At 39.0% G+C, this 12,760-nt stretch overlaps 1 protein-coding gene across 3 annotated transcripts in view; it reads right to left on the minus strand.

Moving 5' to 3' along the window:
• Window positions 1–2,218: 2,218 nt before the first annotated feature.
• ERCC8 (ERCC excision repair 8, CSA ubiquitin ligase complex subunit) overlaps window positions 2,219–12,760 on the minus strand; it is a 50,462-nt gene continuing 39,920 nt past the window's right edge. Inside the window, exons 13-14 of one of the 3 annotated variants that reach the window (XR_012621764.1) lie at window positions 11,496–11,570; window positions 2,219–6,688 (exon numbers count right to left, since the gene is read on the minus strand). The gene's annotated coding sequence lies outside the window, so the exon portion shown is untranslated. Of the gene's footprint in view, window positions 6,689–9,165; window positions 11,264–11,370; window positions 11,571–12,760 lie in introns of those variants that run through there. The other 2 variants (XR_012621763.1, XR_012621762.1) reach the window with 2 other exon arrangements.

The raw sequence follows: 12,760 nt of genomic DNA on the forward strand, positions 1-12,760 counted from the left end.
TGGTTCAAAACCATTTTTTTCTAAGACATCAGCCAAGAAAAACTACAAACAGACCTTAAAAACCAGCACATCCCTGCTCAGACAGAGCCCTTGGGAGCCTTAAGACTAATAAGTCTTGACTTGTCCAGAGGGATGCGGCTATGTGGCTCAGCAAGCAACTAATATTCCTCTTGTGTTGTAATATCTGTTTTGCCATGCCTGATAGGACTGCCTTGGCTGACACAAAATGGGACACTGGGGTGCATAACAATAAAAAGTAAGTAGGTCACCTGTAGACTTCAAAATGCAAGACTGTTTTCATTAATAGAAATAAACAACAATTACCAGATGCATGCTAACAGCTCTAACACATTTGATGCCAACAGTGTAAGCAACAGGTCCTCTCTCTCTGGAGCCCCATAAAGAGAGGTAAGCGGCCTCACCTTCCATGCAACTTCAGGAGCAAAGGTAATTTGAATCATCAAGCAAGTCTGTGAGGGTTGGGAGAGGACAGAAATAATGGTTGGCCTGCTCATGGCAGGTAAATGATTAACATGCAGCAGGGAAAAGGCAGCATGAAGGAGACAGCTGTACCCTGCACACAAAGGAAAGAGAGAGGACAGGAAGTCAGAGGCATTTGCATTGTAAAAGAGGGAGCCAGCAGGAACCAGGTTTTCTCAGTGCTTAGTGCATGAAAGCTGCACATGAGATTTATTGTAAATCTAAGGAATCTTTTAAGTTCCCTGCATTCAGCATCCAAGAACAGGGCAAGAGGGAATTGAATGTAAGACACTGGAGACAGCTCTCCAGATTTTATAAGACACAAGATTTAACTCCTGGTCTACACTGAATGAAGAACTGTGCTTGCTGTGAATACTGCTAACCAACACCTTTCCTTATTTTGTTGTCTTACTAGAATGAAGATAGCTCAGATGCTACTTTTCTACCGACTAAAGACTCTCATTCTGCTGCTGAGGTTGTGTTTTAAGAGTCTTTTAGAGATGTGTACTCTCTAGGATTGTATTTGAAGCCTGAAGGGCTGATCAGGAAAACCACAGGAGTGGCTCCCTAGTGCACCAACAGTGTTGGTCACTTTTGCTGAAATGGTAACAGTTGTAACCAAGCAAGGTAGTCATCCAAAGAACACCAACACTTATCTGCATACCAATCTTGAGGAGATGCAAAGGCTACCCAAATCTTGTTTGCAAGTTTTGCTTTCCTGGAGAACATCTGGTTTGCCTGTGCACCTGTATGGGTGTTCTGAGTCACAGCTGCCAAACCTGTCCCAGACAGGTTCTATTGCGAACGGCCTGTATCCCACAGCTGTAACAGCACAGAGTGTTGCTGTGTTTGGCAGCTGGACTGGTTACAAAAGGGCTCTTGTGGCCCTTCTCATTTTCCAGTTGGCATTACTTTCAGACTTCTCTTAACTGCTTATTGCAGGGAAAAAATTGCTTTCTCTGTCTAATCTCTGAGCCGGAACAGTGTCCTTTGTGTGGCTCGGGCATTACTGAACATTCCTCTGCCTAGGTCTGTTCTGGAGAGCCATGCATGGGTCCTTGTGTAATGCTGGTGGTGACCTTCCAGGAGCAGTTTCCAAACATCAGAGAAATTCCTCCTCTGACATGTATCACCACTTTTGCTGTGGCACAAGGTAAGAAGATGACACAGTCCTGCTCATCTGTCTGTGGATGAGCTGAGTTGTTCAAGGAGGTTTCCCCCTCTCTCTATGGACATAGACTGCAGGTGACTGTACAGAAGTGAGTAGCTGGTTTTACAAGGGTTCCTGACACCATGAACCCACCGCAAACTACTCCAGTATTGTCAAGTCAGCTCTGTTTCAACAGTTACAAGTTTACCTACATGTTGAGCTCCAGTTTTGCCATTTGAACAATAGTGAATTTGATAAATTCTTGCAAATATGACAAGGCTATTCAGATAGGGAACTTTCCATATAAAGCCACCTATCTTGAGTAAGAGTATTAAAATCATTAGGTCCTTACAATAAAAAATTGGTTTACTATCATGCAGCTGAGACTGGCGCTAGGCAGGAGTGAAGGAAGGTGCTCCAAGAGTAGGGTGAAAAATGGCTATTGCAAAAGTGGAAGAAATAATGGTAAGTGTATGAAAAATGTCTTTAAAGGGGATGTTTAACAGAAATAGTGTCACGGTGTCATATATTTATATATGATATATATATGTGATATATGCCACATTTTATTATACGATATACATATGCGATATACACACATTTTATTATGTATGTATAAATTTTAAAGTTTATGTGTGTATAGTACATACACATTATATACAAATATACATAAATATAATATACTGTATTTATAAATATAATGCACACACACACATTATATAATACAGTTTATGATATACACACTGTGCTTCTCAAATGAAAACTGGTAGTGACACATCTCTTTAAAGTGTATTGCTTAAATACAGGCTGACTGCAACTCAATCTATACCAGAAAGAAGTAAATCACCTGCAAAAAATGTGTTACTGTTAGCCAAAGAAGCCTTACTGAACATAATGAGAAAACCAAAGCCAACACACTTGTCCAGCCTATTCCCAAAAATCATAACCTTGCATCACGAGATTTTTCATTTTAATTTTTCCCATCTCTGAAAACAAGAAAAAAAGAGCCAATCTCACTAACATTGTGAATATAATCTCCAATTTAAAAATGTATAAATGTGAAGATTTAACTGCCTGTTGCACAGGGTGGATAACCATTGAATGAACACTCCAAGCATGTTCCATGATACTGCAGACAGTGGCTATTCTGGAGCTCACAACTTCTTGCAGCTTTTCACAGCTGAGAACTCTAGTTCAGATGCCATCTACCAACTGTTTTGTTATACCAAATTTATAGCTGAATCTTTCATAAGTCAAATTTTAACTGTATGTGTTATTGACACTGATGGGAGCAAATATTTTATTCTGTAGGATCTCATCTAGACGAAGCTAAAGGAAGTAGTAATCTCTTCAGGATGCTGGAGGGTTGTGGGGCATGTTTGTTGTACCTGGGTCACAACATTATGCCATAATCACAGCCTTATCTGTGAGCTGGGTGCATAAACATGTCTGGAAAAATAAGTTCCTTTTAGAGATCAGCGCTCCACAACTGTAAAAGCATTCTAATATGTCTAATTTTAAAAAATAAATAAATAAACAAAATAATGTCAACAAAGAAGTGAATATTAACTCTGCAGAATACCTGTGCTGTGCTCAATAGGCTTTAACTGCCCAAACTGGCAGGTGCAGGAATGTTATGGTGCAATATGCCAGAAGGGTGCAGAGCTCTAGGAAGATCAATAAGCTGTTAGTACAAACTACACCACTTCTAAATCAGAGTAATCAACAAGAATTTTCACATGATTTAAAGTTTGCTTTGTGCTGTTAGAAGCAAGTGAGTTAATTAGGCAAGCTGAAGATAAACCAGTATAGCCTAGGGAGACTCTTTGGTGCTAGTGAAGACTTAGCTGTGCATGTCATCGCAGCATGCCATGTCCTGCACAACATCTGCAAGGATAAGAGTAAGATCTTTCTCAGGTGTGGGCTTGAGTAGCTGCTGATTTGCATTTTTCCGAACACAAAAGGGACAGCTTCTTTATCCAAGCAGCATGTAACGACAGGAAGATGTGTAAACAGCTGTATCTCATATCATTTTCCTATTCCGTTGCTAGTGAAAAGACCACGCTCTGGGAGTTTGTGGGCTGCCATGTTCCCTGAGCAGGAGAGACAGGGATGCCTGTCAAAGATTGCTCTCTTTATCACGTTCAGTGTCCATGCAAAAACTCCAACTAATTTTGCCAGTTTCCAGACATTTTGCTGTGAGAATGCATTACAAAGATGGTACACCTTGGTTAAGGACTGAAAAGAGACCTTCAAACCAGAGCCCTTGAGTTGTTTCATTTGTTTCATACTCAGACAGCCAAGGCTCAGGAGATAACTTATCAACCAACTGAGTATCACAGTGAGAAATGAACATCCACAAAACTTCTGAGGAAGACACTGAAAGCCCACTTCCCCTTCTTCAAAACCCAACTGTCTATTTTCCTTCTCCGGTCTCTTCTCATGTTTCTCATCCTGACATCCGCAAGAATTCCCATGAATCTTCCTAAACTGCAGAGCCTTTCTAACAGAAAACCAGGTTCTCTTTCCTTTCTCTGTCAATCTCTGAGATATGAGCAAAACCAAAGGACCAGAAAAGGGAATTTTACCATTAATTACAATCCACAGTCCATTCTGCCTTGACAGATATGCCAGTACTCATAGGATGCAAAACTACATTAAAATCTTACCAAGAAATTATTTTCCAGAATTGATTCTTAGCCACAGTACATGTAGTTAACAATGCACTATGGAAACCTAAGTCTTTCATTGATTTTTATTTTTTTTGACTTTTCTAAAACTTTCTCCAGTCAGGATAGGGAAGAAGAACGGGAAAGTAAAAGGAAAGAAACAGATAAGCAAAAGGGAAAGAGGTATTCAGCACCATTTCTGTGAATACATTATAGCTTTCCCTGGTTGGGGTTTCCATCTGATTTCAGACAAATCAGGCTATCTTTGCCCCCATTCCCCCATGACACTAATGTCACCTGTGTTTGTTACACAGGCTACAGATTAATAAATTACTTTGAAAGTGAAGATACCCTCTCATGCTCAAGGAAAGTGAAACCATGGAAAAATAAACTTGTGGCAGACATGCTTTTCAAGACACTCAGAAAAGGACCTATAGACAAGATATGTTTCAAATGGGCTAAAATAAGTACTGTCGCTTTTCTAATAAGGGCTTCAATAAATTCAGAAGAAACCAACTGATCAGGTATAAGAACTTGATAATTTAGATTAATTTTTAGATAAGATATTAAGTAGAATTGGCTGGGAATTTCAACACATTTTGGATCTTGCGGCATGATAGAGGAGTCTTTGTAGTTTGTACTGTGTTGTCATAGCTAAGTTGCACACATAAACAGGTTGGTTTTGAAACTGAACCTCTTCACTGGCAATATAAGACCCGTGAGACATCGATTCCTGAAAAAGAAATCCCATGAGCTAATTACCAATCAATCAATCAATCAATCAAAAATCTATATTACATTTCATAGCTAATCACACTTCTGTGGTCTCTCATACCTATAGTACTACCACAGATCAGGTATTTTAATTTAGGCTTTTGATATTAAGCAAAAAGAACAAATTACAAAACCCTCCAAAAAACAAAACAAAAACCCCACCAAAACAAACAACAAAAGAATTCTTCACTTATGTATTTGTTTTTCTAGAAATATTTGCCAAGGCATTAAGGACATCTCCAAATATCACGTTCGTATACATAGAAATTTGGACACCCAATGACTTTCCCTTATGAAAGGATGCACTGCACAGGTCTGCAGTTACATCCATAACTTATTAGAGTCACAAAAGCCCATCTCTCACAGTCTCACAGTGCATGTTCAGATGGAGCAGGTGCGCTGCAAAGTAGTGGTGGCAGACTTGAAGAAAACGCTGGAGAGTCACAGATCTGTTTTAAACTGAAGAGTGAGAAAGCACCATCTGTCACTCAATAGAAAGGCTGTTTTATGCTTCGCTTTGGAGTGAGGAAGACACCGATCAAAGCATTTAAATCAACTAGATGCATGGTAACATTTTACAAGGACTAAGCTGCAGCATCTTAAAGATATTTTTTCCTAGGACAGGTTACAATCTTCCAGTCTCTACAAACGATGAGCTGAAACTGCAGGAGAGAGCAAAAAAGGGAAATGTGTACAAACAAAACTTTTGGAGTAAGCTAAGAAACAATTTCTCATAGAGACACTATCCTTACGGAAATCAGATTCCTGAAGAAGGAGGCTGTCAGCTTGAGGTTTTTCCCCTGTTATTTAGGACAAACATTGTTTTTTAAGGAAACACGGTTCTACAAGAGAATATACCCAGTTGTCTCAAGAGTTTCTTTCTAAAGAAAACCAAAACCATCAGGACCCTAAATGCTGGCTATATGCTGCACCCCAAAGAATAATCATGCTCAGGGAGTAAAAACAGCCAAACAAGGTATACTTTTCTGCTTATTGACAGTATTCCCTGCATGGTGGATCCCCATCTTAGTTATGTCAGTGAGAATTTGGAGCAAGTTCATTGAGTCGGGCAATTTTCATAAAATCTGCAGTAAGAAAAAAATTTGCCAAGAGTTGATATTATTGTATATTTGATCCAGAAGAATGGCTGAAAATATTATTGAGTGATACATCTTCATCCTGCATAAGCATGAGAAAGAGCAGTAAGAGGGAAATGAGTAACTAGTTCTGGTATTTCTCAGTTTAAACACCTAACCCTGAAGCCGCAGCAAATCACACTTTCCCAGTAAGAAGTGCAGCAGCGATGCACTGAGCCTCTCCGTTGTTATCCATCTGCCCATCATGAAAGCCTGGGAAGATCACAGTTCTGTTATACTAGGCTGGTCCCATCAGCACTCTGCCTGGATGGGATGATGCAGATTCCACCTCACAGCATTGTTATCCAAACAACTTTACCCCCAAACCTGCTCAGTTCTGCCCATGGTCTTCCCCTTCCTTTCAGTTGACAAGTTCATGCCATAGAAATAGGCATCAAGAATATACTTCTTTCTTGCATCTTCTCTCTTTTACACTCTCTCCAAGGTGTAGCAGGGAGGCCACAATCTGAGCTTTAAGACTTCAACAAAACAAAATGAAAACAAGATCACATGCACAAATAACTAAGGTGTGCTTGACAGTTCTCATGCACTTACATGACTCTATCCCTAGCCCTCTCCAAACAAAAAATTCTGATCCTTTCTACACTCTCCTGATCAGCTAGCACAGACATGCATACACATCATTATCTTTTCCTTCATGAAGAAGAAGGCAGTGTTAGAGTATAACAGAAACTTTTATTCAAAGCATTACTTGTTGTATCTCTCTTTCCTTTAACTTTTACAATCAAATCTTGCATTTTCACAGGAAGCACCTGAGCCACCACCACACACCAGCAAGACAACACATGATTTCCCATTGTGATTAAAGTTCTCTTTCTAAATAAGGGCACACACTTACACTACTATCACAACAGTTCACATACACATACCTGAATTCCTTTTATCCTTCCCAGCTCGTGTCTGTAGTAGCATAACCACAGCAACAGCAAACTCAGAGCAAGTAACTAGAGCTTTCTTGAGGGCTGAGTAAACACTTTTCAGACTGCTGAGCTTGACAAAGCTGAGCTGTACTTAGTTGGCACCATGGCAGTAGTGGAGGAAAGAGGAGAGGAGCTAACCCCATGAGGTTATCACACAGTTGTTTGGGTTGTTATTGGGCTGGGCATTGCCTCCTTTCAGGGACTTTACTGGCCTGGCTTTATTACTGCCTCACGGAAAAAAATCCTGCACACCCCTTTGCATAGATGCATTTTTGTTGCCATACTATCCTTGATCTTCCAGGCAGCTATGAGAGTGTCTTTTAAGCAGATAGTACTAACAAGCAGCACTACTGCTGATACAGAGGTGACATGCTTACAGAGGTGAGCTAAGTAATCTTATTTTTTTACAAAGTGTTTGAAATTCCTTTATTACTACTAACTATGAATGTCACTTGCAGCAGTTCAGAACAATGAATTTTTGCAGATAAAGATGTCTTCTTTATGTGTTTAAAGGAGGGCAGCAGAGCTACCAGTGAGGCTCCAGGCAAGGCTTAAAGATATTAATAGTAACATGACTGGAAAAAAACATTTTATCTTGGAGAATCTGCAGTGAAACCTAAAATGGTCTGTGAAGGAGTCTAAGGCCAGTATGGAAGAAAGGTGGGGAAAAACCCACCAAACAAACTAGTGAAACTTTTAGCCTGAATTCAGTGAAGCAAATGGTTTCTTCCAAAAAAGATCACTATCTTCCTATTCTAGCTGAGAAATCAGACTTGTCAGTGAGAGACTTTAAATGGAACAGGGTATGTCATTGCTACAGGGTATGTCCTGGGCTGATATTCCCACTGAGAACACTCTCCCAGGCAGACTCCTGTCATCTTCAACAGCTGCATCTGGGGACATGTTAGACAACTGCATGAAACAACTTTATTTCTTACAATGCACTTCATAGTAGGTGCTGTCGTTCCTTCTCTCCTCCTGCTATTTCTTTACTGTTGGGGTTGAGAATTTAAATAGGTCAAGAGTAAAACATGGAAGTGGGAATGTGGCTTCATATCAGACAGCAGAGCGTTATTTGACTTTTAGGTGTAGGTGGGAACTGAGAAAAATCCTTTTAATTGTACTTGTTTTCATATCTCCACCCATTTTTACATGCCTTCACACTCACTCTAGAGTAGCCACTGGCAAAGTAATGAGTTATAAGAACAGCTCAAACAAAGGTTGGCTGAGATTAATGCAACTCTTTACAGCATGTTGAATCTTATTTTAAAATCCCAACATTTCAAAAAACCACTTACACTTCCTTAGTTGTTATCATTCAATGAATTGTTACTTACGTATTAGTCTAGGGCATATTACTATGGAATAATACACAGTCTGATGTTCTCAAGCTGGAGAAATTTTGGGGGCTAAATCTTCAGTGAATTTTACAAGACCTACATTCATAGAACAGTTTTTCATCTGAGGTTTTGTCTGTGCATGTGACAGTCACAAACACATAAAACGATGATTTTTAGACAGAGCGTAGGAAGAACTCTGTATTCTCAGAAGGCAATAGTTTCTCTTCAAAGCTTAATCACTGGATAGTAGAAAACTATTAACTGAGGCTACTGGTCTTTTTCTGTGATTCTAATATGGCTTCTCAAGTATTTCTAAAGAGCACGCTGAAGCTTTCTTTCCACTCTTTTTCCTTCCTGACAACTATTGTCTTATCCAGAGACTTAACGTGGTTGAGGTAAACCATTATTATATTTATTGTGCTCACCTTTTCTACAGAGAGATGCAGTAAGAGGACAGAATGGAAATTTTAAACTTATGTCAAGGTTTTCAGACATTTCAGTCTCTGGTCTTCCAGGCTGCTCTTGGCTTGATCTTGGTCTTTATCGTTTATAATGAGTTCTGCATACATAAAAAATCTCAAAGGCTACACAAGCTTATACATACAAATGCAGCTGAAATCTCTCTCGGCAGATATAACGTCATTGTGTAAAAATAAAGGATTAAATTACTTACTGTTGGTTACTATTTTCTCCTAACATTTTTAAGGCAGCTTGTCTCTTTGTCATGAACTGAAGATAAAGAAAAAGAAATTAACTCCGAATATCTTTTTTTCTTCTGGTGGCAGTATTTTCATATATGAAACCATACAAGAATTAGTGTTATTTGTCAGGACATGCCCCCTAATCTTTCTGGTCTAAGATTCTGCAAATTGCGGAAGATACTGAAGTAAATCATCCTACATATTATCAGTTAATGTAATAACAACAACCACAAAAACCCAACTGAAAATAAATAATTGTGAAAAATCAACATCATTCCCTTTCGCCCACTCTATTTTTGTTTGTCACTTGGGTTAGTTCTTGTCCTAGGATGTTTGGTCTTTGATTCTGCTAGAGGATGCTTCCAAAGCACAAATTAATTTATAATAAAACTAATTACTTCTATTTTTAAGGCAGAAATTGAAAAACCATTTGAAATTTCACTGAAATTCCTAAACCCAAAGAAATTTCACAATCTAGTCTGCCTGCCTGTGATTTTATGGTGAGGTAGAAACAAATATTTCAATATCCCTAAAAAGGGACTAAGCAAAATGCTGTGTAGGAAATCTCTCACTGACACTGGAAACGGCTTTTGATCACCTTGTGTAAAGGAAAGGTCAAAATATCTACTAATCTAATAGGGAAATCCAGGTAAAGTTGTAAAGTTTTGAGCATTTAGACCATGTTTGTCCCCCAAATTCAACATTAGTGTAGATACCTTTTGGAAAACTCCTACCCGTGCCATAGTTTTCTTATGTGAAGCGTATTGAGTGCTTTGAAATAGTAATTTCAGAACTTTGCTTCTTTCCAGCTGCATGTACACATCATCCTCTTTAAAAATCCCTTTTTTTTTTTTATGTCACCCACCTGGGCCTGATTTGCTGTATTCATCCTTTTTCCTCTGTGCAGAGGCATGTGTGCAACCCTCCTCTCTCCACTCTGAAAGCACCCAAGCCACTCTCAGAAAACTTGCTAGAAAGCTTCATCAGAATCAAAATCTCCAACAAATTGTGCCACTGAAAGACAGATTCTTACACCTGCTTGCTCACAGTTAGAGGCATTTGTGGCTCCCCACCCAGGCATACGATACTAGCTTACATTTCTGTATTTTCTATGTATGATCTGAGCTTGTCTTCCTATCAGCCTGTTAAGCATAAAGAACCTATTGAAGCGTTAATAATAGCTGAGTTTTAGAATGCAGCAGGCTGGAGTCAAGTGTCAGGGAAATGCATGCTTTTCCACAGATGTTTAATAGTTAATCTTTAACAGTTAAAAGGCTTTTAGGTTAGAGTTCCTAAAAGTTCCTAAGAAAACACCTTATTTTTCCAAACAGGCTACAGAGAAAGGGAGGCCAAGAATGGTTCTAAGTAATATAAAAGGGAAATGGATGAGACAGAAAAACAGGAGAGAAATAACCAGAGTAGACAAAGCAGTGGAGTGAGTTTCCCTACAAACTCCTTCCATAATGCTGGATTTGTTTTTAAGACTCTGCCAAGACATAGCAGGATTTTCCTGCATGGAAAGTAAAGAAGCAATCCAGTTCTGCACCAGAGCTTTCATTCTTGCCACCTGAGGAGAGGTGAGGCAAAGTTAATTTTAACCATTTTGAACTCTCTCACCCAATTGCCAAGGACCTAGCTGTGCCTGTTTGGCCTGTCTTTAACTTAACAGCCCTGAGGGGCTCAAACGCTGCAGACTGGTGACTGCTGTGCTGCCGGCCAGGAAGGCAGAGATGGTGAAGACATAAAGAGGGCTGTTTCTGCTGCTTGTCCCTGACTTTGTCATCTCTGGACACGCCTTTGTCTTCTTAAATAGGTGATAGCTCTGAGTGGGATAACATTGGGTGGATTTGGTATAATGCAGAATATCTACTTACTTGCAGATTTCTGCAGACTCCAGTCACAGAAATATTCTCTGCTTTGTGCAGCATGAGCTCAGATTTTATAAGATTCAGAGAACTGGTTTTTTCCTCAAAGCTGTTTTGACAACAGCCTTTAACAAAGTTAAGCATCTCTGTCAAGGCACTGTAACTCAATGTACCTTAGATATCCGCTGTATTTCTTGGTTAATTATCCTGTAATAATTTAGAATACACGTGGATGTAATAAAACACTGTTTTGTTTTTCTGCTACTGTTAGATGGTTTACCTCCTATATTAAATAATTCATACATTTAATATACCTGTGTTACAGTATTGAGTGATGTGAGTCCTGATACAATGAAGCGGTTAAAGCTTTAGGACAGCAGAAAGGAAGAGGCGTGGATGATGTGATCATGCAAAAGAAGCAAGATCTAATGCTTGTCACCTATGGTCAGTTGTCCATTTTCTGGGTTAATGATGGCCTGGGACACCCATGACACTGGGACACCATGAGATGCAGCTGAAAGCAGAATGCAGAAAATCTCATGAGTATTTAAAACGTAACCATAAATAAATGTCTGACTCATTTTCTGAAAATAGTGACAGAAATTAATCTTGACACATGGTAAGAGTGAAAAGTTACAACCTGGGTAGACCAGCTTGGAGTAAGGTAGTAAAAAGAGTGGAGGTAGTGGCTGAAAGAGTAAATGAATGAAGCTTATGCAGGCAGGCTAGGTAAGAATTACGAAATGTATTGGAGAGAAAGAAAAGTGATTTAAAGAGGAGGTGATATGTTGGGAGAATAAAAGCAAAGGTAAAAATAAGCAAAAAAAGTGAAGGTAAAAATGAAATAGCTAGATCTTAGCACAGGAGCTATCTTAAGATTTGTGGCACCTTTCATTAAATAGGTGGCAGACTGGAAATGTGGGAGTAGGTGAAGAGGAAGCCATCAAGATGGGAGGTGAGGGAATGAAAGTTAGTAGACTTTGTACACACAAAAAGAAGAAGTTAGGCCAGACTTTAGTTATACAGGAAAAAGTGATAAAATCTCAACACTGGGTGGAGCACAGTTTGCAGCTTTGTATCATGGAAGCTGCTGGTCTTAGTTATGGTGACAGGAGACAAGGCAGTGAGAATACTCTGGGATGAATTAAGTAATTCAGTTTGGACTAGTGAAATGGCATTTAAGAAATTATGGGGAGAAAGGCAGAAATGTGAACTTGGGTAAAGAAATTTCATGGAGAAGTAGCATCTACTAATGAGGACAAGCATCAAAGCTGGCAGCAGTTCTGTATTGCACAAAGTTATAAAACTGAGAAATATTTTGATATGGCAGTTAGTGCTGCTGATTTTCAAAGATTTCTGCAATATTTCACCTAAATTTTTATTTAACTGTCTCTTTTTAGATAAACCAGACCTTGAACATTTATATGGTCACTTTTGTTAATCACTGTAAGGTTTTAGGAAGCTGCAGGTGACAGAGGAAAATAATGATAAACATAGGTCAATTATAAAATGAAAATGTCAATTATAAAGTGAAAATAATATTTAAATGCCAGGTTTTCAAGGCAGCTCTTTTCTTCTGACTGTAATGAACAAATGCTGCAAGTCTGGGAACTTATAAGCTGCTTCTTCATAGAAAAAAAATTGCATTGGGTCCAAGTGAGTTAACAAGCAGCTAATGTTCTTCCAGAAACTGCATGTATGTGT

Source organism: Strix aluco, chromosome Z (genome assembly GCF_031877795.1).
Source record: "Strix aluco isolate bStrAlu1 chromosome Z, bStrAlu1.hap1, whole genome shotgun sequence".
NCBI classification, from domain to species: Eukaryota; Metazoa; Chordata; class Aves; order Strigiformes; family Strigidae; genus Strix; species Strix aluco.